General features: G+C 40.7%; 2 protein-coding genes across 5 annotated transcripts in view; one reads left to right on the top strand and one right to left on the bottom strand.

Moving 5' to 3' along the window:
* Positions 1 to 23,283, bottom strand: part of slc48a1a (solute carrier family 48 member 1a) — a 1,064,469-nt gene that overhangs the window by 172,719 nt on the left and 868,467 nt on the right. The gene's annotated exons all lie outside the window — the stretch shown is intronic.
* The window catches only part of LOC114644657 (vitamin D3 receptor A), a 177,549-nt gene that overhangs the window by 66,036 nt on the left and 88,230 nt on the right, over positions 1 to 23,283 (top strand). Inside the window, exon 1 of one of the 4 annotated variants that reach the window (XM_028792702.2) lies at positions 20,251 to 20,386. The exons of the other annotated variants lie outside the window; for them this stretch is intronic. The gene's annotated coding sequence lies outside the window, so the exon portion shown is untranslated. Of the gene's footprint in view, positions 1 to 20,250; positions 20,387 to 23,283 lie in introns of those variants that run through there. 4 annotated transcript variants of the gene reach the window in all.

Genomic DNA, 23,283 nt, shown 5'->3' with positions numbered 1-23,283 from the left:
TGATGTCCCAAGCCGCCGCTACATGACTGACATGGAGCTGCCTAAACTACACGACTCCGTGGAAAAAACATATCCACAGCCTACTGCAAGCCTCCTCTGCGTTTAGTTTCACCACGGATATTTGGACAAGCAGTGTTAGCCCCGTGTCGCTAATTAGCCTCACCTCCCAGTGGATAGACGAGAGTTTCACGCCGCAACGAGCCATATTACATGCGAAACAATTCCGCGGCTCGCACACTAGCCAGGCTATAGCGCATGTGTTTGAGGAAATGCTCCAGACATGGGGTATACCTAAAACATCAGTACATGTTGTGCTTCGTGACAATGTCAAAAACATGATTAAAGCCATGAATGACGCAGGGCTCCCAAGTCTGCCGTGTGTCGCGCACATGCTCCAACTGGCTGTTCACGAGGGCTTATTAGCACAGAGGAGCATAGCTGATGCTATAGCAGTGGGGCGGAAAATAAAAAAAAACCTGCCACTCACTTTTTCTAAATAGGCTCCATTAAGTGAGTCGTCTTAGACTTGATGTTAATACCTACCTCAGTTGCACTGACTGCCACAGTTCTATGTTGGTGGATGTTGTTAGTTTATTCAAATATTGTGCACTAAGTAGCAAAGATGTTTATTAATGCCCCTTGTGTTGTCCAAAGCGGCAGAGTTTACAACAAACTGAAAAAAATAACTTGAGTTGCACTGTCACTGTTTAAATTTTTTTTTATAATTATTTATTCTGTAATATGTTGCATACAACATGCTTTTCATTTTAAATAAATGTTCTTAATTCCAAACTAGTCCCTTGTTTTTTTTGTTAAATTATATGACTAAAGCTGTTACCTGTAAATTTAAATCATGTTTTTATTAAGTACTCGGTATTGGCAAGTACTCGGTATCGGCGAGTACTGAAATGCAAGTACTCGTACTCGTACTCGTTTTTCAAAAAAGTGGTATCAGTGCATCCCTAACTTTTTCCTTTCTTGTTTAAATTTTTTTCTGAAGTGTATATATATATATATATATCACTAATTATAGTGTGTTCACTGATTATTTTGCATCTGGTTATCTTAAAATAACCTTTACATTTTTAGATTTTATTTATGTTTTTATTAGGGCAGTACTGCGGTGGGCTGGCGCCCTGCCCGGGGTTTGTTTCCGGCCTTGTGCCTTGTGTTGGCTGGGATTGGCTCCAGCAGACCCCCGTGACCCTGTAGTTAGGATATAGTGGGTTGTATAATGGCTGGCTGGATTAGGGCAGTAAGTTGGCTTCACCAGCTGCTGTGCCAATTGAGTACACTTGTATTTGGGCATGCCGTTTTTCTAGTAAAAGTGGTATCCCACAGATTTATTTTCTTAGCAGCTTCTGTAAACTTAAGATTGTTTTTCTTTCCTCCTTTGCTGGCTTGGCTTAGTATTCACAATTTACCATCTACATTTATTATTAGTACTAGAACTTTAAACATATAATGAAAATATGTTGTATATTTTTGGTATATTTCTGTTTGTTTTATGTTGAATGTTATTCTGTGTTTTACTTTATTTATACTAACCATCCCAATGACTGTCAGGCTTGCTGGTTCCTGCTTTGCTCCTGATGCTTGCCACAGCACTACAGTGGACTAAATATTTTCAGTCAGATACATTGGATATATTTGTAATATTGTATATCACTCAGTGCTTATAGATGGAAATGGACTTTGTACAAATAAATCTGCTCCAGTTTGAATCCCAGCTTGGCAGATGAGGCCTCTGCATGGAGTGACCTTATTTGAGTTTTCTTTCTTTTTCTTTTGGACTGTTTTTTAACAGAGCACAGGTATGTGCAGGGATGTACACTGCAATAAACTGTTACACTATTTAGAGATGTGTCTTTGCTTGCTACCTTCCCATCGCAGGAATCAAGAATAATGTAGCTACAGTAAATAGAGGGTAGTTTTTAAATTTTTTTTATTTCCTTTATTGTGTTTGTTTTCCATTCAGGATGAGTCCCTGGTTTGCTGACAGATGAGGCTTTTCTACTAATCTGTCCTGAATATTGACTGAGATGAAGTGTCATCTTTGGTGTAATATTTCTTTTTATGCCTTTGTAATGAAGTTGAGTCCTGACCTGGTTGACGGTAGTAATGCTAAAAATGTTTTATTTATTTATTTATTTCATTATATACATGAAATAATTCAGAAATGAGTTATAATCATATTTGTTGGTATGTGTGTGCTGTTGTGATATCCTTTTCGGATCCCATAGTAATTCAAGCACTTGTGAAATCTTTCTTCCATGACAATATTCACTGCATTTTTTTAATTTGGTTCATTCTTAATACTCACGATTTCTGTCTGACAATGTCTTCTACTTCATCTTTCCTGTAAAGATTCTTTAGTTTTGTGCTTCTGCAGATTCTGTAGGTTTGTGCTTCTAAGTGATAAATCCTATGGCATTTCAAATATCCTCTCACTCTCTCCTTGACCGCTCCATTAATTGTTCATTACTTCAGTTCTTCTGTTTCGTAACTGCTATATCTTTTCATTCTCCACATCATTGTCCGTCTCTTACTTAGTTTCATTAATTCATTTTGATGTTTTTCACAGATCTTTTCATTTTCTGCTTTCTTACATCTAATGTTTCATTAGTCCAACGATTCTGTTTGATAAACCCTGTGACATTTCACATCTTTTCAAATCATGCTTGATTTATCCTCTAATTTTCAATTAGTGTGATGGTTCTATTTGTTAAATCCCGTGGCACTTAACACTTTTTGTTCTTTCTTTAATAATGCCTCTGTTTCATTAGTTTAGTGTCTCTATTTCATAAACACTAGCATTTCGAACGCATTCATTTTCCACTTAAAATATCCTCTGATGTTTAACTTAGTGTGGTGATTCACAACTCTGCTCATCCTCTAATTCATCTTTTCTGTATTTCCTTAGCCCAGGGATATTTTTTCATAAATTCTAAAGAGCCTTATTATGAGATTGCCACTGAATGTGCCACAACTGGAAAGCATTTAAACAGGTGTTGGCACTTTCAGGAAGCACGTTAATTAACTGTCAGAAAGTGGTAAGCTCAAGATAGATTGGAAATTTGAAACTGTGGTGAAAAGTCATCACAGAATCATGCTGTGTGTCCTTCCCTGTGATTTCTAGTCTTGTAATCTGACATCCTCAAGTTGACAAGATCCAGCATCTGCAGCCGTTAAATCTGAAATGTTCTCTGACCAAAAATCGCCACCTGTTTCAGAAATTCAATATCTTATCATTAAAGTAGCTAAAGCTAGTTAAGCCTTTTGAAACACTAACACGTATATTTTATTTTGAAAAGAACATATCAAGCATCTCATGACTAACCACAGGTACAGAGAATATCCTCTTATTTTGAAAGTAGTTTTGGATTTAACTTGCTGTAGCAGGAACTGCTTATGTTGACTTTCCATGTTGCATCTACATCTATGAGGGTTTTAATCTGCCTACTTTGTTTTTTCATCCAACCCCCTAAAACATTAAGGTTAGGTTAATTGGTGACTCGAAATTGGTGGCTTGTAAGTTTATGCATGGGCATGTCTTATGAGTGAAGAGCACTCAGCCTTGCACCCAGTGCTGTAAGGATAGGCTCTAGTTACTCAAAACCCTGAACTAGATGAGCATATTAGCATGTGAATAGATGGATTGACAAAAGTGGTATCCAAATACACTGCATTCTGAGAATGTACACTAGGCCTTCATTGCCTTATCAGGGGTTTGTATGTTGATTTTAATAGAAAGTGATCCATCTCACTAACATTTCTAATTTCCCCATTTAACTGCGAGATGCTATAAGCCAAAGCAGTTGTAACTCTCAGGTAATTGTTATTCTCAAAGCATGCACAAGTTATGATTTTTTTATTTTTGAACACACACAATAATTGGATACAATTATAAATAACAAAATATTTTTATCCATTTATTTTTCCACATTTAAATTTTGTCTCAAACAAGTAGTAGGAATGCCCTTTTTTAATTATATCAATTTAAGCTTAGCAAGGTTTTGTAATGAGAGGCGTTATTCTTGCAATCCCATGATGAAATTTAATCCTCAGATTAGTCACAGTTTGAATTTCAAACATCTGTGTTGTATTTTAAATAATCATATTAAAATGTATTTAAACATTTATAATTTATAATAATGTAATGTGTGCAGATGTCTCTAATTACAATTTGAACTGTTGAAAACATAATTGTAGATTTCTAAAATGGCAATTTGCACAAGACATTAAATGTTGAACGTATTGTTGTAAAATTTCACTAATCACAATACTGTGTACAGTATGTACTGTCACCACCAATTGAAAGTTTTATTGTTGTGAAAGGAAAAACCCTGGTTATTCCCTGTTTTCATGTTTGGTAAAGTACATGAAATAGATGTCTTAATTGCTTGGACTTGTATTAAAATTTTGGCTAATGGACAACTCCCAACTTACAATTGCACCCCTCCTAGATACGTTAATTTCATGGAACAGCTGGGGTGGGATAGGACAACTAAAATGTGGCAAGCACACTGAAAGTACTTCTGGTACATATTTGAATGCTACTATTTTAAATGAGACTCCTGCTATGACAAAATTGCTGTTGTTAAAGTCAGTCCTGTTTGATTGTGAATTGTTGATGAATTTACTGGGCATAAGCAGTAGAAAATGTCTAATTAATTATATGAATTACCTTAAAAATATCACCACAAACTGAAGAGATTCTGGTGTAATGGATTGGCCCTCATTTGACAAATTTAATTTCACAAAGGCCACTGTAAAGTGGAGACATTTATTTACAAAGGACGAATAGATTTATAAATTAAAGAATCAGTAGTTTGTGACATGAAATTTTAATGACATCTGTTATTATCATTGACCAGTTCATTTATATATTTATTTATTTATAGTTTGCATATATATATATATATGCATCAATGCAAACATAAATATTAAAACTGCAATTTGTCACAAACCTCACTTGTAAAGCATGCTGTTATAAGTGATCTACAGTTTTCTTCTTCTTCTTTCGGCTGCTCCCGTTAGGGGTCGCCACAGCGGATCATCTTGTCCGCATATTGATTTGGCAAATTTTACGTAATTTTGATAATTCACATGATGCTGATACATTTGATTTTATCATTACTGTATTTATTTAAGCAGTATTCTTTTTTTTTTTTTTTTGCAAAAAGAGAAAATCTTTTGATTACATAGTATTTGTAATTTGTAATTTATGATTGTTGTATTTCATTGTGTGTTTTATAAAAAATATCCCAGCAAGCCTATAAAATTCCCACTGTTTGTAGTTACATGTAGAGGAAATTTCGCTCTTTCCAAAATAAAATTCAGGCCCTGGTTCAATACATAATTACAGCTATATAGAAGACAATTAAAAAGTCCCTTAGCTTTCACATACCATAATGGAATTGTGGATCTCTCTAATTAGAATTTCAAAATGTAATTGTAGATATCAAAAATAGGAACTGGCACAAACCGTATAGGAATTAATATGACACGCTAAACTTTTAAATGTCTTGCCCTGGATGTCTCCTTGCAGCTTTAACTTTAGATGGATTTTATTAGTGTGAAATGCAAACAGAGTTTTCATTTATGTTGACTGGTATGGGTTTTCATTCCAGTCCATCAGATTAGCAACATTTTTTGTGAAATTCTAGCCCAGAATTGAATTAATAAATTAATCAAATATACCTCACAATTATGTCCTTTGAGATGATAACTATTCAACTTGTTTTATCAATTATCTAATATCCCAGAGGTCTAGATCAGAGTGGATCTCACTGACTAATGAATTAAAGTTAGTTATTTAAATTCATCAAGTTTTTCTCATAGTCATGATTGATCTCACTGGCTAATTAGTTATAGATCAACTAATTAAACAGCACATGTTAGGGGTGGATGTCACAGTTATGAATCTGTCGTTAAGTTTTCTGCAGTAAAATGTATTTTTATTTTCCAGTTTTGGCACTTGCTGCAGATTTTTCTAGTTATTATATGATTTTACTTCCATGTAAATGCAAATTTGGTGATGAGTTCAAAATTTCACTATCAAGTTAAGTTCGGATTTTGATTCTACAATGATCAAAACCTAGAGAAAAGTTGATTTTAGCATAGTGTCTGTGGAATATTGAAATTGATTTTCATATCTTAAAATGATCATTTTCATAGGAAAATGATGTGTTTTCTTTTTGTTGTTGTTGTGTAGAGCTCCCTTAAAACTACATCCTAACAAAAATACAGATATTTTGAATGAACGTTTTTTTGACATATCCACACCGAACACTGTGACTGGTGTACAACAGTAACAAGTTGCATCATATTGACCCAAATAATATTGTAAAAAGTAGAAATTCGGGCAAAAATGGTAGAGACAATGAGGTAGTCTTCCAATGTACTCATTACTGCAACAAGGCTTGAAAATCAATATCTCAAGCCTTGGGCTCAATTGTACAAATACTATACTTGTCTAGGCTATCATGGACATCTTTCAAATGTACATCTCCAATAAATGTTGCAACTGTGGCCACAAAAGATCGATAAAAGTTGGCGTTAAGAGAGGCATTAAGCCACCTCTGAACCACCGAGTTGTCAATTGTCATCCATGTCTGTTTGCTTACTGTTTGCCTTTTGTGTCTAAGATAGGCTCTAGCTCCTCATGGCTAGATAATTAACTGAATAAAAGGGTGTCTGAGTCACTATGTAAATTAAATATGGATTGATCAGGAGTGACTTTGCTAAGTTAAGTGAATGACCAGAGATTGAAATAAGAAAGGCAAAACATGGAGATTTAAACCATGGCCATCTTACCAGCATCACAGGCCCCTGTTTTGATAGCAAGAAACATGCATAGGCATCAGAAATTTTGTGAGCCACTATGCTCCTGGGGCCCTCAGCTAGTGCCCATTGTGCCCATACGTTAAGATGGCCCTGGATTAAACGGTGTCTAAGGAGAAGTCAAGGGATAAATCTTTATTATTAAGTAAACATTTTTAGTGCGCATAAACAACATAAATAGAAGAATCATAAATGAAAAAAGAGACATAAAACATGAATCTCAACCCCTGCCAGGGGAGATCATTACCTCAGCCATGACACATGTATGCTCAAGCAGCTGAGCCAAAATTGTGCTTTCCATCTCCATGTTCAATTCTCAACAAAAAGCTTGATCCATACTTGGAGCACATCCTGCTAGGCAGAACTTCATACCAAGTCTTTTGTTTTGCCAATGAGGATGGACACAAAGTCTTCAGCTAGGAATCAATAATGGGGTTGCAGCCTCAGTCCAACACCATTATCAGTCTTTTGTATGTCACATAAAATTAAGTGATGCAAAGGTACCAGCCTGATGACTACCCATTTTGTGTTTCCTACTTAAGCCTAAACATAGTGGTGCCTCACATTGGACTCTGCCAGGAAGGGCCAGGAGACTACACATTCTTTTGAACCTATAGTAATGTTAACATATATGAAATTGTTTATGGGTAATTAATTTTTTTATTTTCTTAACATAAGAAAAAAATTACTGTAGCATTTTGATCTTTTGTTGTGGAGTTTGTGCTGGTCGGCTTTTCTGCAGCCTAGAACTGGAAAGGAAGGTTGACTTCAAAGAACACTATAGCAGCTCAGTATGTGTTTTTTTCTTGTTTAAACCAGGATGTCTGCATTGGTTGAGCTGCTTATTTATTTTCACTCAGACACTCTTTAATGGTGACTTTTCAAGATATCTCTATTTAAAGGTTTTGTTACATGAAGCCATTCAAATGATAGATGTTCTTGTGTGATGGGAGAGGAAGAAAGAATGGGGTATCCATTAGATCCTTCAAGCACACTGTCCTGTATATCCCCTTTCCTTACTGCACACTTTCCTTAACGGGCTGTAATGTAATGCCTGCTTTCAGCTTATAACTGATTTTATAAAACTCTGATCCCTGGTGTCTGCTGGAGTTGGTAATCATTAATCCATATTCTCAATCAATCAAGTAACATAAAATGTTTATATTGGTTTCATCCAGTTCAAAGTTTAAACTGGCCTCATTAGGCTCATAACATCATTCTGCAAAATTTTTTCATTTAAATATTGAGTCACATTGCAGAAATGACCAAGTGGAAACTATGGGAAGTACAGTCAAGGCTGTAGCCAGAAAGCCCTTTTATTCATACAAAGGTATGCGGGAATCTTTAACAAATTAACAATTGTACTTGTAGTCGAAGCTGAAATCTTAAAAGATTTCTAAAATGAACCTGGAATTAATACAAGGACAGTGTCACTCTTAGGTAGCCAAATGGACTAAATAGTCTCCTTATGTTGGTGATCTACTCAAGACAGAAAATACTTCTTATTGGGTCATTTTTGCCCCCAATGACTGAAGTGCATGGGGCATTTTATAAGAACAATTAAGGGGATTTTGTGAAATGTACAAAATGACATTTTGCCTTATCAGAAATGGTGAAATCAACTATGAAGTGACAGGATGAAGGTAATAATAAGTTGTTAGAGTTAAGAAACACATTACAGACCCTCAGTTAGCTTCTTCCTTAAGTTTAGTACACCCCAACAGAGAAAAACCTTCTATGATGAATGAAAACTTTGGACGCCGTTTTCCCTTGCCCGGACGCGGGTCACTGGGGCCCCACTCTGGAGCCAGGCCTGGAGGTGGGGCTCGATGGCGAGCGCCTGGTGGCCGGGCCTGCACCCATGGGGCTCGGCCGGGCACAGCCCGAAGAGGCAACGTGGGTCCCCCTTCCCATGGGCTCACCACCTATGGGAGGGGCCAAGGAGGTCGGGTGCAGTGTGAGTTGGGTGGTGGCCGAAGGCGGGGACCTTGGCGGTCCGATCCTCGGCTACAGAAGCTGGCTCTTGGGACGTGGAATGTCACCTCTCTGAAGGGGAAGGAGCCTGAGCTAGTGTGCGAAGTTGAGAGGTTCCGGCTAGATATAGTCGGACTCACCTCGACACACAGCTTGGACTCTGGAACCAATCTCCTTGAGAGGGGCTGGACTCTGTACCACTCTGGAGTTGCCCCCGGTGAGAGGCGCCGAGCGGGTGTGGGTATACTTATTGCCCCCCGACTTGGAGCCTGTACATTGGGGTTTACCCCGGTGGACGAGAGGGTAGCCTCCCTTCGCCTTCGGGTGGGGGGACGGGTCCTAACTGTTGTTTGTGCGTATGCACCGAACAGCAGTTCGGAGTACCCACCCTTTTTGGAGTCCCTGGAGGGGGTGCTAGAGGGCATACCTTCTGGGGACTCCCTCGTTCTGCTGGGAGACTTCAATGCTCACGTGGGCAATGACAGTGAGACCTGGAAGGGCGTGATTGGGAGGAATGGCCCCCCCGATCTGAACCCGAGCGGTGTTTTGTTATTGGACTTCTGTGCTCGTCACGGATTGTCCATAACGAACACCATGTTCAAGCATAGGGGTGTTCATATGTGCACTTGGCACCAGGACACCCTAGGCCTGAGTTCGATGATCGACTTTGTGGTCGTGTCGTCTGACTTGCGGCCACATGTCTTGGACACTCGGGTGAAGAGAGGGGCGGAGCTGTCAACTGATCACCACCTGGTGGTGAGTTGGCTTCGATGGTGGGGGAGGATGCCGGTCAGGCGTGGTAGGCCCAAACGTGTTGTGAGGGTCTGCTGGGAACGTCTGGCAGAGCCCCCTGTCAGAAGTAGCTTCAACTCCCACCTCCGGCAGAACTTCGACCATGTCCCGAGGGAGGTGGGGGACATCGAGTCCGAATGGGCCATGTTCCGTGCCTCTATTGTTGAGGCGGCTGACCGGAGCTGTGGCCGTAAGGTGGTCGGTGCCTGTCGTGGCGGCAATCCCCGAACCCGTTGGTGGACACCGGTGGTGAAGGATGCCGTCAAGCTGAAGAAGGAGTCCTACAGGACCCTTTTGTCCTGTGGGACCCTGGAGGCAGCTGATAGGTACCGTTAGGCCAAGCGGAATGCGGCTTTGGTGGTTGCTGAGGCAAAAACTCGGGCGTGGGAGGAGTTTGGGGAGGCCATGGAGAACGACTTTCGGACGGCTTCGAGGAGATTCTGGTCCACCATCCGGCGTCTCAGGAAGGGGAAGCAGTGCAGTGTCAACACTGTATATGGTGGGGATGGTGCGCTGCTGACCTCAACTCGGGACGTTGTGGGTCGGTGGGGGGGAGTACTTCGAAGACCTCCTCAATCCCATTAACATGCCTTCCAATGAGGAAGCAGAGCCTGGGGACTCAGAGGTGGGCTCCCCCATCTCTGGGACTGAGGTCACCGAGGTGGTCAAAAAACTCCTTGGTGGCAGGGCCCCGGGGGTGGATGAGATACGCCCGGAGTTCCTCAAGGCTCTGGATGTTGTAGGACTGTCTTGGTTGACACGCCTCTGCAACATCGCATGGACATCAGGGACAGTGCCTCTGGATTGGCAGACTGGGGTGGTGGTCCCCCTCTTTAAGAAGGGGGACCGGAGGGTGTGTTCCAACTACAGAGGGATCACACTCCTCAGCCTCCCTGGAAAAGTCTATTCAGGGGTCCTGGAGAGGAGGGTCCGTCGGATAGTCGAGCCTCGGATTCAGGAGGAACAGTGTGGTTTTCGTCCTGGTCGCGGAACAGTGGACCAGCTCTATACCCTTAGCAGGGTCCTGGAGGGTGCATGGGAGTTTGCCCAACCAGTCTACATGTGTTTTGTGGACTTGGAAAAGGCATTCGACCGTGTCCCTCGGGGAATCCTGTGGGGGGTACTCCGAGAGTATGGGGTACCGGCCCCCCTGATAAGGGCTGTTCGGTCCCTGTACGATCGGTGCCAGAGCTTGGTCCGCATTGCCGGCAGTAAGTCGAACCCGTTTCCAGTGAGAGTTGGACTCCGCCAGGGCTGCCCTTTGTCACCGATTCTGTTCATAACTTTTATGGACAGAATTTCTAGGCGCAGCCAGGGCGTTGAGGGGGTCCGGTTTGGTGGGCTCAGGATTGGGTCACTGCTTTTTGCAGATGATGTTGTCCTGTTCGCTTCATCAGGCCGTGATCTTCAGCTCTCTCTGGATCGGTTCGCAGCCGAGTGTGAAGCGGCTGGAATGAGAATCAGCACCTCCAAATCCGAGACCATGGTCCTCAGCGGGAAAAGGGTGGAGTGCCCTCTCAGGGTTGGTAGCGAGATCCTGCTTCAAGTGGAGGAGTTCAAGTATCTCGGGATCTTGTTCACGAGTGAGGGAAGAATGGAGCGTGAGATCGACAGGCGGATCGGTGCGGCATCCGCAGTAATGCGGGCGCTGCATCGGTCTGTCGTGGTGAAAAAGGAGCTGAGCCGCAAGGCAAAGCTCTCAATTTACCAGTCGATCTATGTTCCTACCCTCACCTATGGTCATGAACTATGGGTAGTGACCGAAAGAACGAGATCGCGAATACAAGCGGCTGAAATGAGTTTCCTCCGCAGGGTGTCTGGGCTTTCCTTTAAAGATAGGGTGAGAAGCTCAGTCATCCAGGAGGGGCTCAGAGTAGAGCCGCTGCTCCTCCGCATCGAGAGGAGTCAGATGAGGTGGCTCGGGCATCTGATCAGGATGCCTCCTGGACGCCTCCCTGGTGAGGTGTTCCGGGCACGTCCAACCGGGAGGAGGCCCCAGGGAAGACCCAGGACACGTTGGAGGGACTATGTCTCTCGACTGGCCTGGGAACGCCTTGGGATTCTCCCGGAAGAGCTAGAAGAAGTGGCCCGGGAGAGGGAAGTCTGGGCATCTCTGCTCAAGCTGCTGCCCCCGCGACCCGACCTCGGATAAGCGGGAGACAATGGATGGATGGATGGAACAGAGAAAAACGACAGACAAAAACACGAAAAAAGGCAATAGAGATAAGATTATTCTGGGATGCTGGCCATAATACACTTTTCCAGTCATCTTCCATTCACTGTCTTTGCCCTTTTTTGGATTTTAACCTTTTCTTTTTTCGTGAGATCCAATTCAGCTATTTCTTTGAAACTCTGCTTCTAAGGTCAGCATCCCAGAATCATATTTTTTCTGTTGTAGATAACACGTGTATTTGTCATGTATTTAGTGAAAAAGCTAACTGAGGATGTGTAAGGCATTTATTTTCTCAAACTACAGACTCTGATGTCTTTATTCTGTTTTGCAGTTGCGCATCTGAGCCTTCCCCTTCTTTTTTTATCCGGAGCAGATCTAGTTTGGCATCTTCTATCGAAACATTAATGGACACCTTTGTATGAAGTCTTCAGTTTCCTGACAATCTGTTACGTGGAATTCCGAAAAAAAAAAAAAAAAAAAAAGTTGTTTTATTTTGGCAATTTGTGAACCCAGAACTGAACTTTAGGAATGCAAATACCTTTTAACGGAAATTAACAGAATAGCAGGTTTCAGCAGTGCAAATGCAATTCCAAAGGATTCTCTAATAACCAACTTGCATTTAAAAATGACTAAATTAAGGATGAGCTAAGCGATTTCTTATTAGGACATTGAAGGAATGGCTGCTGAATATTTGACTTTGCGGTCACATGTGAATAACCAATTAAAAATCAGTCACTTCAGGCAATAATAACCACTAGAAACAGTAGTAATGTCTTGGCAGTATGTTCAAATAATTTTAATGGTATCTTGATAAAAAAAAAAGTATCAATTTCTATCAAAATATTTAAATTTCTGGGTGCATCCTAACTTTTGAATGATAGTGTGTATGGGTGTGTGTATAAATAAATTACTCAGTTTATACATACAAAGTCCTTTCCTTTTTTTAAATGTCAAAACATAAACACTTGATATGCAGCACTGATCCAATAAAATATGTTACTGGCAGTGTGTGAAAAGCAGGCATTGTATAGAATGTTTAGGAAATATATAGAATGTGTGAAGGTTTTAGGCAAAGCATGAAATGTCTGTGTGACTTTTATATGCTATATACTTTCTGTAGGCATTGTACCTAGGCATTATACAGAATGAGAAATACTATTTGCCTTTTGGCATTGCATAGAATACCTAGGACATGTTTGAAATTGTAATTGTTCCATGCTTTGACGTCCAATTTTCAGCATTCTGTAGATTTCCTAGGCATTCTACACATTTTGCCTAATTTCACACATTCACGGTAATATATATATATTATACTTAGTGTTTCAGACCTTGTCAAAGATATATCTGTCCACCTAAACTCAACAATCAGTTATTAGTGTATTAGTGTAAATTTCTACATTTATTTTACTAAAGGTATGAATGTGAAAAATATTAAAATTCAAATGTATTGTTGCTGGATTTGCATTTTAAAGCCATAGATTTCAGATAGTATGTCACTGCTGCATGAAATAAAAGGATTACAGTGGCCACAGGTAGGCCCTTCCAGGCTGACATTAAAGCAGATTTAAAAGAGAGACCTGTATAGTAACCAATAAAATCAGACTGGTAGGGGGCAAGGTTCAAGAAACATGGAGCAAGAGAAAAAGAGTGGCAATTACAACAGAAAGCAACAGGAGCAGAGCACAGCAGGAAGAAACAGCACTGAAATAAAATGTGTTACTGTAATACAGGGGTCCCCAGGTTTGGTTCTGGAGGGCCACAGAAAGTGCAAGTTTTTCCAACCCATTTGGTTAATTTGAAGCCAATCCTTGGTAGATAATGGAACTTGGCATTAAATATTATGGTTTTTGGTGCCATGTCAAATCATTTCTATATTCTGCATTTCTTTTTTCCCCAATGGTATCATCCTAATGATTTATAAACTAGAGCAGATTAGTAAATGTCAGTGCTTACTTTTTTCTTTTCCACATTATTCCAGATTTTTTTTAAACCAGATACTTTGTGATGAGCACACATAATTGCAACTGGGACCAATTTAGGTTATATTTTCTGTAGTTCAGTCCTGGGGCCCCACTGATACTATAGGTGTTTATTCTAACCAGTTTTACAATCAGTGACTCAGTTGATCTCTAATTAATTAAATTGTTTAATTTACTGGTCTTTTTTCTGCACTTCTGTATTTGGAAAAATACAGTAGTATAATATTCACATTTATATGAAATGTAGAAATCTTTATATCTCTGCCATAGTTTTACATGCATACCAAGTTTTTGTCATTTTCCTATTAATTCAATCCTTGCGGACTTTGCCCCTTAATTTTGATTTAACAAAGACAATTAATGACAAGCCAAGGAGACACCTGGGAAAATGATACTGAAAGGCTAAGAACTTCTTAAAAATAGTGTGCTCATAACAGCTAGTAAATAACAGCCTAAATAAACAGAATATTGGGAATAGAAGAATGAAAATCATGATGATAGTGAAGAAAACCAGACAGATTAACCATCACTCATAGTAAGCAGAAATGAGCCACATGGTAAATTATAGTGGGAAAGCTGCATATTTCTATGTTTTTGCCAAACCTTCACAAAATCGCTGCATCTTTTCATGTTAAAACTGATTACCGTCAATCAGTGTTTGTGTTGCAATTACTTAGTATGTTTTCTTTAATTTTTCACTTAAGCTGGTACTTAAGTCTTCAATCTGCCTCAAGAATGATTTAAGATATGAAGATATAGGGGAAGTGACAGTGAAGGTGGTAGGGATGAGAACGGCGCCCATATGCATGCACCACACTGCACCCAGCTGGTCGCTGCCTAGAGTTGATTCTACATTAAAATAAATTAAAAATAAAAAGAGAAATAACCTTGGAGGTCAATCATCACTCCTAAAGCGGGTAATAGACATCACGTAGTATATGTGTACCAAATTTCAGGTCAATTGGTCAAACAGTTTGCGAGCTATAGGTAATTTAACACTAGAATTACCACAGCCTACGCAAAAACTCTTAAATCCGGCCCACCTTAAATCCCTTCACACCTCTCCGTCAGCGTCTTTTGTCTTGTAAATGTGTCGATAAGCCCAAGCTGCCTGCTATGCCATTCCTCCCCCTGCGCCGCAGAACGGGCAAGAAGTTCTTCCAGTTCAAGCCTTGATTATCTGGGAGTAAGCTACCTAGAGTTGTACAGAGTAAATAATTTCATGTGCGCTCTGTTGTCCATAACAATCTATGTAAATACATCATTAAAACAGAAACTTTTTTATGTTTTAGTAATAAATGACAAAATGTAAATATGAACTGTATAATGTGTGAAGGCTGATGGCCAAATATCAAATAAACACTTTCACAAAAGGTGCAAGTATATTATGACCGCTTCCGTGGTGCAGCGGTGAGAACTGCTGATTTATAATCCAGAGGTCGTGAGTTTGAAACCAGCACCCCTGCAAATTTACCGTTTTTAGTAGTCAGTTGCACTTATCTATACTAATTAATAAAAGGCAAAGCCCTGACTCACTCACTCACTCACTCACTCACTCACTCACTCACTCACTCACTCACTCACTCACTCACTCACTCACTCATCACTAATTGTCCAACTTCCCGTGTAGGTGGAAGGCTAAAATTTGGCAGGCTGATTTCTTACAGCTTACTTACAAAAGTTAGGCAGGTTTCATTTCGAAATTCAACGCGTAATGGTCATAACAGGAACCTCTTTTTTGCCAATATACTGTAATGGACGGCAGCTCGATGGCCGTGTGAGGCGGAGTTGAGTGTCACGTCATCACGCCTCCCATGTAATCACGTGAAAAGACTGTGAACTCAGTAGGGAGAAATGAAGGAAGAGCCGCAAACAGCGAAGAACAAAAAATTCATTAAACAATTGAGAAGGGAGCGAAACAATAAGAAGCGAGCGAGTGAAGCATACAAGCATGTTCATAAGGGAAACAAAGCACGGTGTAAAACGTAAGTTTAAATTAAGTTTATAGAAACGCTCCCGCTGCGGATTGCAATAACATATTCGCGAGATAAAAGTTTAATGAGAAGACACGAGGTATAAACGAACCACACGCCGTAGCGCAACGTTAAGGGCAACAGTTTCAACCATTCTATGATCTGCTTCTCGCAACTGAAAGACGGCACATGGCGGATGTTAGCCGACTTGCTGACCGCAACGTTAGGGGCTTCAACTCTGGCGCTGACGATAGAGATTCGATTCCCGAGAGGGAATGCAGTGAGTGCGTATGCCTGATGAGCCCAGAATTAGGGAGAAACACGTGTCACATACTCTTTGCATTATTTGAAAGTAAACTATTAAAACCATTCTATAATGGAATATATTTATTTGATGGATTTTAATCTCCACATGAACACTAGTTTTACAGATTATTTATTTATTGACTGTTTATTATGGATGGAACACTGCACTATTTGAACACTGTTTTTGAATGACTTAAATAAAAGCACTGAACACTTTTACACCTAACCCTTGGCTGCATGTGTGTGTACTATTTGCCCGGCTTATCTTGGTACATAACTATCGAAGGTTCGGGTTCAAGAGGCTCCCAAATTCAACAGAGAGCATGGAGTCGACCCAGACCACCACATATATAAACATTTATCCAAACATTTTTAGACATATAGGCCATTAATATGCTATTTTCAAATAAGCGATTAACCTTTCATACAAAAATAAAGTGTGCTGAACACTTTTTAGTTCTCAAATATCATAAAAGTTTAAATGTTAATTAACCACGAGAAATAACTCTTGTGATTCTTTACATTGCCTGACTTTTTTAAATTAGTTTTTTCGTGTTTATTTAGAGAAATAATGATGAAAAATTAAAAAAAGATCAATGAAAATAAAAGTGGTAGCCAGGAAGAATGTTATAAGAATGTGATTTTTTAAAACGGAGGAAATATGTAAAGAGAATCAGGGAAAGAGATGGAATTGAAAATTAAAGGCACTGTGTTAATGTGGTTAAAGCACTGAACTCTAAACCACAAGGATGCCAATTCACAGTGTGACTCTGAGTAAGCTGTTTTACTATTTTAGCCCAGGATGGTTAAATGTTTTTATTTACTGATCATTTAAGGCTTACAAGGTAAAGGCAATAATAATAATAATAATAATAATAATAATAATAATAATAGTAATAATATGAAACATGCTTAATCTAATTCATGGTCAGTAGCATAAAGTGTGAGGAAGGAACCAATCCTGAACTGAATAATAGAAGAATTGGCTTGTTTAAATAAAAAAAAAAAATCTGATAAGACCTTTACAGATGCTGTTTTGGAAAATCTGCATTAAAAAAATGAAGAAGTAGTAGTAATAATAGGTTCAGGTTCAGGTTTAGGTTTTATTTATGTAGCACATGTAAAACAACTAAAATTGACAAAGTGCTTTACATAGAATAAGAGCGAACAGTAAGAAATAAAAGCCAGATAATGAATTATTAATAAAATATACATACATGAACCCACATGTATCAAGACACACACATAAATAGCTCATATAAAATTATGTAAACTAAAATACATACATAAGATGAACACATTATAAAATATAAATAGACAGATTTAAACTGATAAGCTAAAAAGCAAGTGAATAAAAGTGCTTTTACCAGAAACTTAAACATATGAAGTGTGGGAGCCAACCTTATTACAAGGGTCAAAATGTTCTAAAATTTGGGACCAGCTACCGCAAAGGCACAATCGCCCCTTAGCATCAACCATGCACATGGGACAGCAAGCAATAGCTGATTTGAAGACCTCGGCTGCCAGGCCAACAAATGTGCAACAAGACTATCAGCTAAGCATGGTGGAGCTTACCCATGTAGGGCTTTAAAAACAAACACTAAAATCTTAAAATACACCCTGTAACTAACAGGGAGCCTATGAAGAGAGGCCATCACCGGAGCGATATGATCCCATTTTTTGCTGCTGGTCAAAAATCTAGCAGCTGCATTCTGCACTATGTGCAGGTGAGACAGTGTCGTGCGGGATTCCGTGAAATACAGGTCATTACAATAATCCAAACAAGACATGACAAAAGCATGAATGAGCTTTTGTAGGTCATTAAATAATAGAAATAAAAAAGTGATAATTATATTAATTCCTGTTATTTTGGGACTGGACTGTCGGAGATCATCACCTGGACAGGCCTTATGAGAAACATAGGACACAAGGAAGGACCTTACTCAGTCAGAATGAGATACTAACTTATTCCAAGGAGCAAACACCCAGACCCCAACTTTCACTCACACTATATCATTTTAGAATTGTCAGTTATTGTTTATTGTTAATGGTATGGTAACCAAATATACTGAATCTGAAAAAGTTAGAAGCGAACAAAGAAAAAAGGGGGGAAAGAATCCCAATTCTTTTTACGTAAGTAAGTAAGATGAGAAATGGAATGAAACCTGGCTATAATCTGATTTTTATCATCAGCCTGCTTATGGAGTCAGCAGTGGAACTGGAGAACCTTGGAATGAATTCCTGTACTTTGTGAGAGATCAGTTCCATTCAATGTATTTGTATAAGAATATCTTTCACAACAGCAGGCTCAGAGAACTGGCAAAACCTGAAGGCAAGTTGATTTCAATTAGTCAATTCTTCCGTTTTTATACATTGTCGAACACATTGTCCTACTACAGTTAACTGTTTAAGATTAGATAGATAGATAGATAGATAGATAGATAGATAGATAGATAGATAGATAGATAGATAGATAGATAGATAGATAGATAGATAGATAGATAGATACTTTATTAATCCCCAAGGGGAAATTCACATACTCCAGCAGCAGCATACTGATAAAAACAATATTAATTAAAGAGTGATAAAAGCACAGTGCAAGTTAAAAAATGCAAGTTGGAGAGTGTGAGGCAGGTATAACAGTCAATAACATTGTATAATGTTAACGTTTACCCCCCAGGATGGAACTGAAGAGACGCATAGTGTGGGGGAGGAACGATCTCCTCAGTCTGTCAGTGGAGCAGGACGGTGACAGCAGTCTGTCGCTGAAGCTGCTCCTCTGTCTGGAGATGATACTGTTCAGTGGATGCAGTGGATTCTCCATGATTGACAGGAGCCTGCTCAGTGCCCGTCGCTCAGCCACAGATGTCAAAATTGTCCAGCTCCGTGCCCACAATAGAGCCTACCTTCCTCGCCAGTTTGTCCAGACATGAGGCGTCCCTCTTCTTTATGCTGCCTCCCTAGCACACCACCACGTAGAAGAGGGCGCTCGCCACAACCATCTGATAGAACATCTGCAGCATCTTATTGCAGATGTTGAAGGACGCCAGCCTTCTAAGGAAGTATAGTCGGCTCTGTCCTCCCTTGCACAGACTGCAGTATTGGCAGTCCAGTCCAGTTTATCATCCAGCTGCACTCCCAGGTATTTATAGGTCTGTACCCTCTGCACACAGTTACCTCTGATAATCTTGGGGTCCGTCAGGGGCCTGGGCCTCCTAAAATCCACCACCAGCTCTTTGGCTTTTCTGGTGTTTAGTTGTAGGTGGTTTGAGTCGCACCATGTAACAAAGTCCTTGATTAGGTTCCTATTCTCCTCCTCCTGCCCACTCCTGATGCAGCCCACGATAGCATTATTGACCAGTCTCACCCGCATATTTTTGCCTTTATACATTTGTGTCCTGTAACTCATCTTGTGGTTGAAAAGGACACCTGTGGATGTGAGACATTTTTCTCTGCCACCTGCTGAAAGTTTTTGAATGATTACAGTCCTGTTATGCCTTATCTGTAGCTGCAGGTGCATGTACAGGATAGCCGTCTTATTTATAATCTTCACTGTACTATCAGAACCAGCATATTAGGGGTTAAACCAACTTTATCTGATGCAGAACTGGTAAAGGGGATCTCAAGTGGACAGCGGATTGATTACGTTCAGGTCAAAGTTTCCATAAGTTAGTAAATAAGTAAATACCCGTGCTGATAAATTCTAAGAAAGCTGGCATGTATCATGTAGATTTGGGCACCCAGCCAACCTCAAATCCCATTTTGACAGATGCCTGTTTATCCTCTCCATAAACTAGTCTCTGAGGTAAAAGCACCATGTTGATATTTCCTACACATTGTGAAGAAATTGTCTTTGGTAAATTGGAGGGGTCAAAGGCCTCCAGTATTGATTGTACAGGATACCCCACCCTCTCCTGTTACTCATCCCCACCTCAGCCTTGTACTTTGCCTTTCATGTTCCGTGGCATTTCTTGAGTTGGTGCAATGTGGCTGGAAAAAAATGTACTGTTGAGCTGTGCCCTTCTACTAACTTCCCCCATGATGCCATTGAGTGCCAACTGCGATAAATGCAGAGGTGCCTACCTCTAAATTAAAAGATTGATGTATTCCATGCAGAAGGTGGCAGGGCTCAGGAAATGTACTCTGCCTTGAGCCCCTTCTAAATCAGTCGCCCTGGAAATGCATGGAATGTTAAACATTAACCAACAGCTTCAATCCTAACTATCAGAGTCACAGGACTCTGACAAACAGCAGAGAGATCGCATAATAAAATTGTCCATTTGGTGGGGAGTGGAAATATTCGGCGAAGGCAGTGGGGAGAAGAATGAAGTAGACACTGGAAGGTAAGTTCCTTTGGAATAGGTGCCCTCTTGGGTCCTGGGATGTGGGGAGCTTCTAATGTGCAACCAGCATTTCTCACTTTTGCATGCTTGATAATTTCTCTTTAGCAGCAGCCTGGAGGGGTGTTCAGGCGCTCCTCCCCTACCTCTCCATCTGCCATCGATAAGCAATCATACAAATCCACACCTCCTTAAAAATCTTTCCTCCTTGCCTTGTACAGTAAGGCTAACTTTTTGATGATTATCTAGATGGTACCTGAGGACACACAAAGGCCTTTTGGGTCATTTATGAAGACTGGCTAGACAGGCAAGGAGGGCTTTACAGAAAGGCTGTAGATCTTGAGCTTCAAGTGGGAGAAGGGGCTTAGTTGTGGAGGAGAAAAGATACCTTCCACCCTCTTTTAAACTGTATTGGCACAGGTTTGTGTATACCTGCTGTTGCTAAATCGTTGAGGGTGTGCCTAATGTATTCCATCTAGGGGGCCATTGTGCGTTAATGAAGGATTAGGAAGATGGTCTTTTAAATGGTGCCATGAGCTTAGCTATGCAAGTTTTGTTAGATGTGCTATTATAATGCAACCTGCTTGGCACTGGATTCAAGGTTTGTTTTACTTGGTACCAAAACCAAGGTGGGTTGTCACGGGTCCGACTGTGGAGTACTGACTAGGCATGTGATGATGCGGGTTCGACTCCATGCTCCCATCTTCTGTACGGGAGCCGTTGAACCCAACACTGTCGGTAATGTCACCGATGAGCTCGCAGTGAGGCACAACAATCGAGCAAGGGGATGGTATAAAAAGTGCAAAGTGCTTTTATTTAAAACAATAATCAAAAAGAAACAGTGTTCAAATTAAATAAACTGCAGTAATTCAAAAAGTCTTCATTAAATAAATAATCCGTAAAAAGCAAGTGAAAAAACAATCGTGGAGGTTAAAATCCATTAGGAAAAATCTTTAAAACAACGAGGTTAAAACCATGCAGAAAGCAGTCTTTTAAATCAAAACAAGCCCGGTGTCTCCTTTCCTCTGGCAGCTCCCCTGCTTCTGCCATCTGGGCTTCTCGACAGGGGAGTCAACCTACATTCAGCTGACCTTCTCTCTGCCTGCTTCAGCTGTTTGGATCACCTCACCGACCCCTGGCTCCGGTAGGCTCCTCCAGACAGCGACTTGGGTTCCACAGCAACCAGGGCGCCCAAGCTGGGGAATACACACCCCAAGTACCGACTCCCGCTGCCTTCCGCGGAGAGTCATCCGCCTTCCGGTCACTCCCGCTGTTCGCTATAAACTCGGAGGGAATGACCACTATGACTACTCCCCGGGTGTCGGCCCAACACCCAGGCTCACTGTTCAGCTGCACACGAACCTGCAGTCGCTCGCTCTCCCGCACCGGCTTTCTCTCTCTCTCCACTGCTTCCTGCCTCCTCCTGCAACCTCTGTTTCTTTCAGTCTTTCCTCCCCTTAGCCGCCTCGCGCTTCTATTTATTAAGAGACGTGGCAGTTGTGGCAAATCAGCAGCCCCGAGAACAATCACGGATGCGAACGGTTTCTCACCTGTGCACTTACGTGAGAAACGGCCACATCACGAATCATCCCGGGAGCTGCTTCAGCCACACAACCACCACGTCCCCCTTGCTAAGTTGAGAGCGTAGTGATTAATTATTTTAAAATTAGCCTTAGAATGGGAGCTGTGGACCCGCTGTACCACAAGGCACTGAACTAATAGATGGACTTGCAGGTGATCGTTTTTGCATTGGACCCCCGTAGATGCAGCTAAGTAGGGTTAACATATGCCCTGTGAATAGACTTGGTGAGAATATTCATTGGGCATTTTGTAGAATTATATCCTGGTACTAAACTCCTAGGTAAAGGCAGCAAGTGGTCATTTTGGCAAAAGATTCATGGACAAAGCTGGGTGATGCCAAGAGTATAGCCATGAGGTATAGCTTTGGGACACTTTTGTTATTAGACCTTGAGGGGAATGTTGGATTGGCACAGGACCCATGGATAGAGATAGTGAGTGGTGATTTTGGCATGACACCACAAGTAGAATTGAGAGAGTAACCTGTGGATAGACTTGGTTAACATTGTCACTATACATTTTGGGGAGTATTGGCTTGGCATGGTTCCCACAGATACTTTGCAACGGAATAGGCTCAGCTCTGGACTCCTGGTCAGACCTGCTGTTGAGGTGAGGAAGCAAAGTGAGGTGTTGCATTAACGGTTAGGATTGTCACTGGAATCACTGGGGCTGCTGGCTTGGCACTGAATCCATGGATAGGCAACCATATGTTTGGTACTGAACATTAGAACAATCTATAAGAAAACAGGCGATTCAGTCCAACAAAGCTCGCCTGTCCTGTCCACTTAATTCTTCTAAAAAAACATCTAGTTGAGTATTTAAAGTCCCTAAAGTCTTACTGTCTACCACGCTACCTGGTAGCTTATTCCAAGTATCTATGTTTCTCAGTGTAAAGAAAAACGTCCTAGTGTTTGTGCAAAATTTACCCTTAACAAGTTTCCAACTGTCTCCCTGTGTTCTTGATCAAGTCACAATCTTGGTCCACTGGACTAATTCACTTCATAATTTTAAACACGTCAGTCGTGTCTCCTCTTAATATTCTTTTGCTTAAACTGAAAAGGATCAGCTCAGGACTCATTCCCTGTAGCCCTGGAATCATCCTGGTTGCTCTTCTCTGGACTTTTTCTAACACTGCTGTGTCATTTTTGTATCCTGGAGACCAAAACTGCACACAGAACTCCAGATGAGGCTTCACCAGTGTGTTATAAAGTTGAGCAGAACCTCCTTAGACTTGTACTCTACACACCGTGCTATATAACCTAACATTCTGTTAGCTTGAATCCATGGTGCCATAGATACCCTCAGTTACAATTTTTGCAACA

Source organism: Erpetoichthys calabaricus, chromosome 3, assembly GCF_900747795.2.
Source record: "Erpetoichthys calabaricus chromosome 3, fErpCal1.3, whole genome shotgun sequence".
Classification (NCBI taxonomy): domain Eukaryota; kingdom Metazoa; phylum Chordata; class Cladistia; order Polypteriformes; family Polypteridae; genus Erpetoichthys; species Erpetoichthys calabaricus.
Note: the sequence above shows the minus strand (reverse complement) of the source record. Positions and strands in the feature narration are given on the sequence as shown.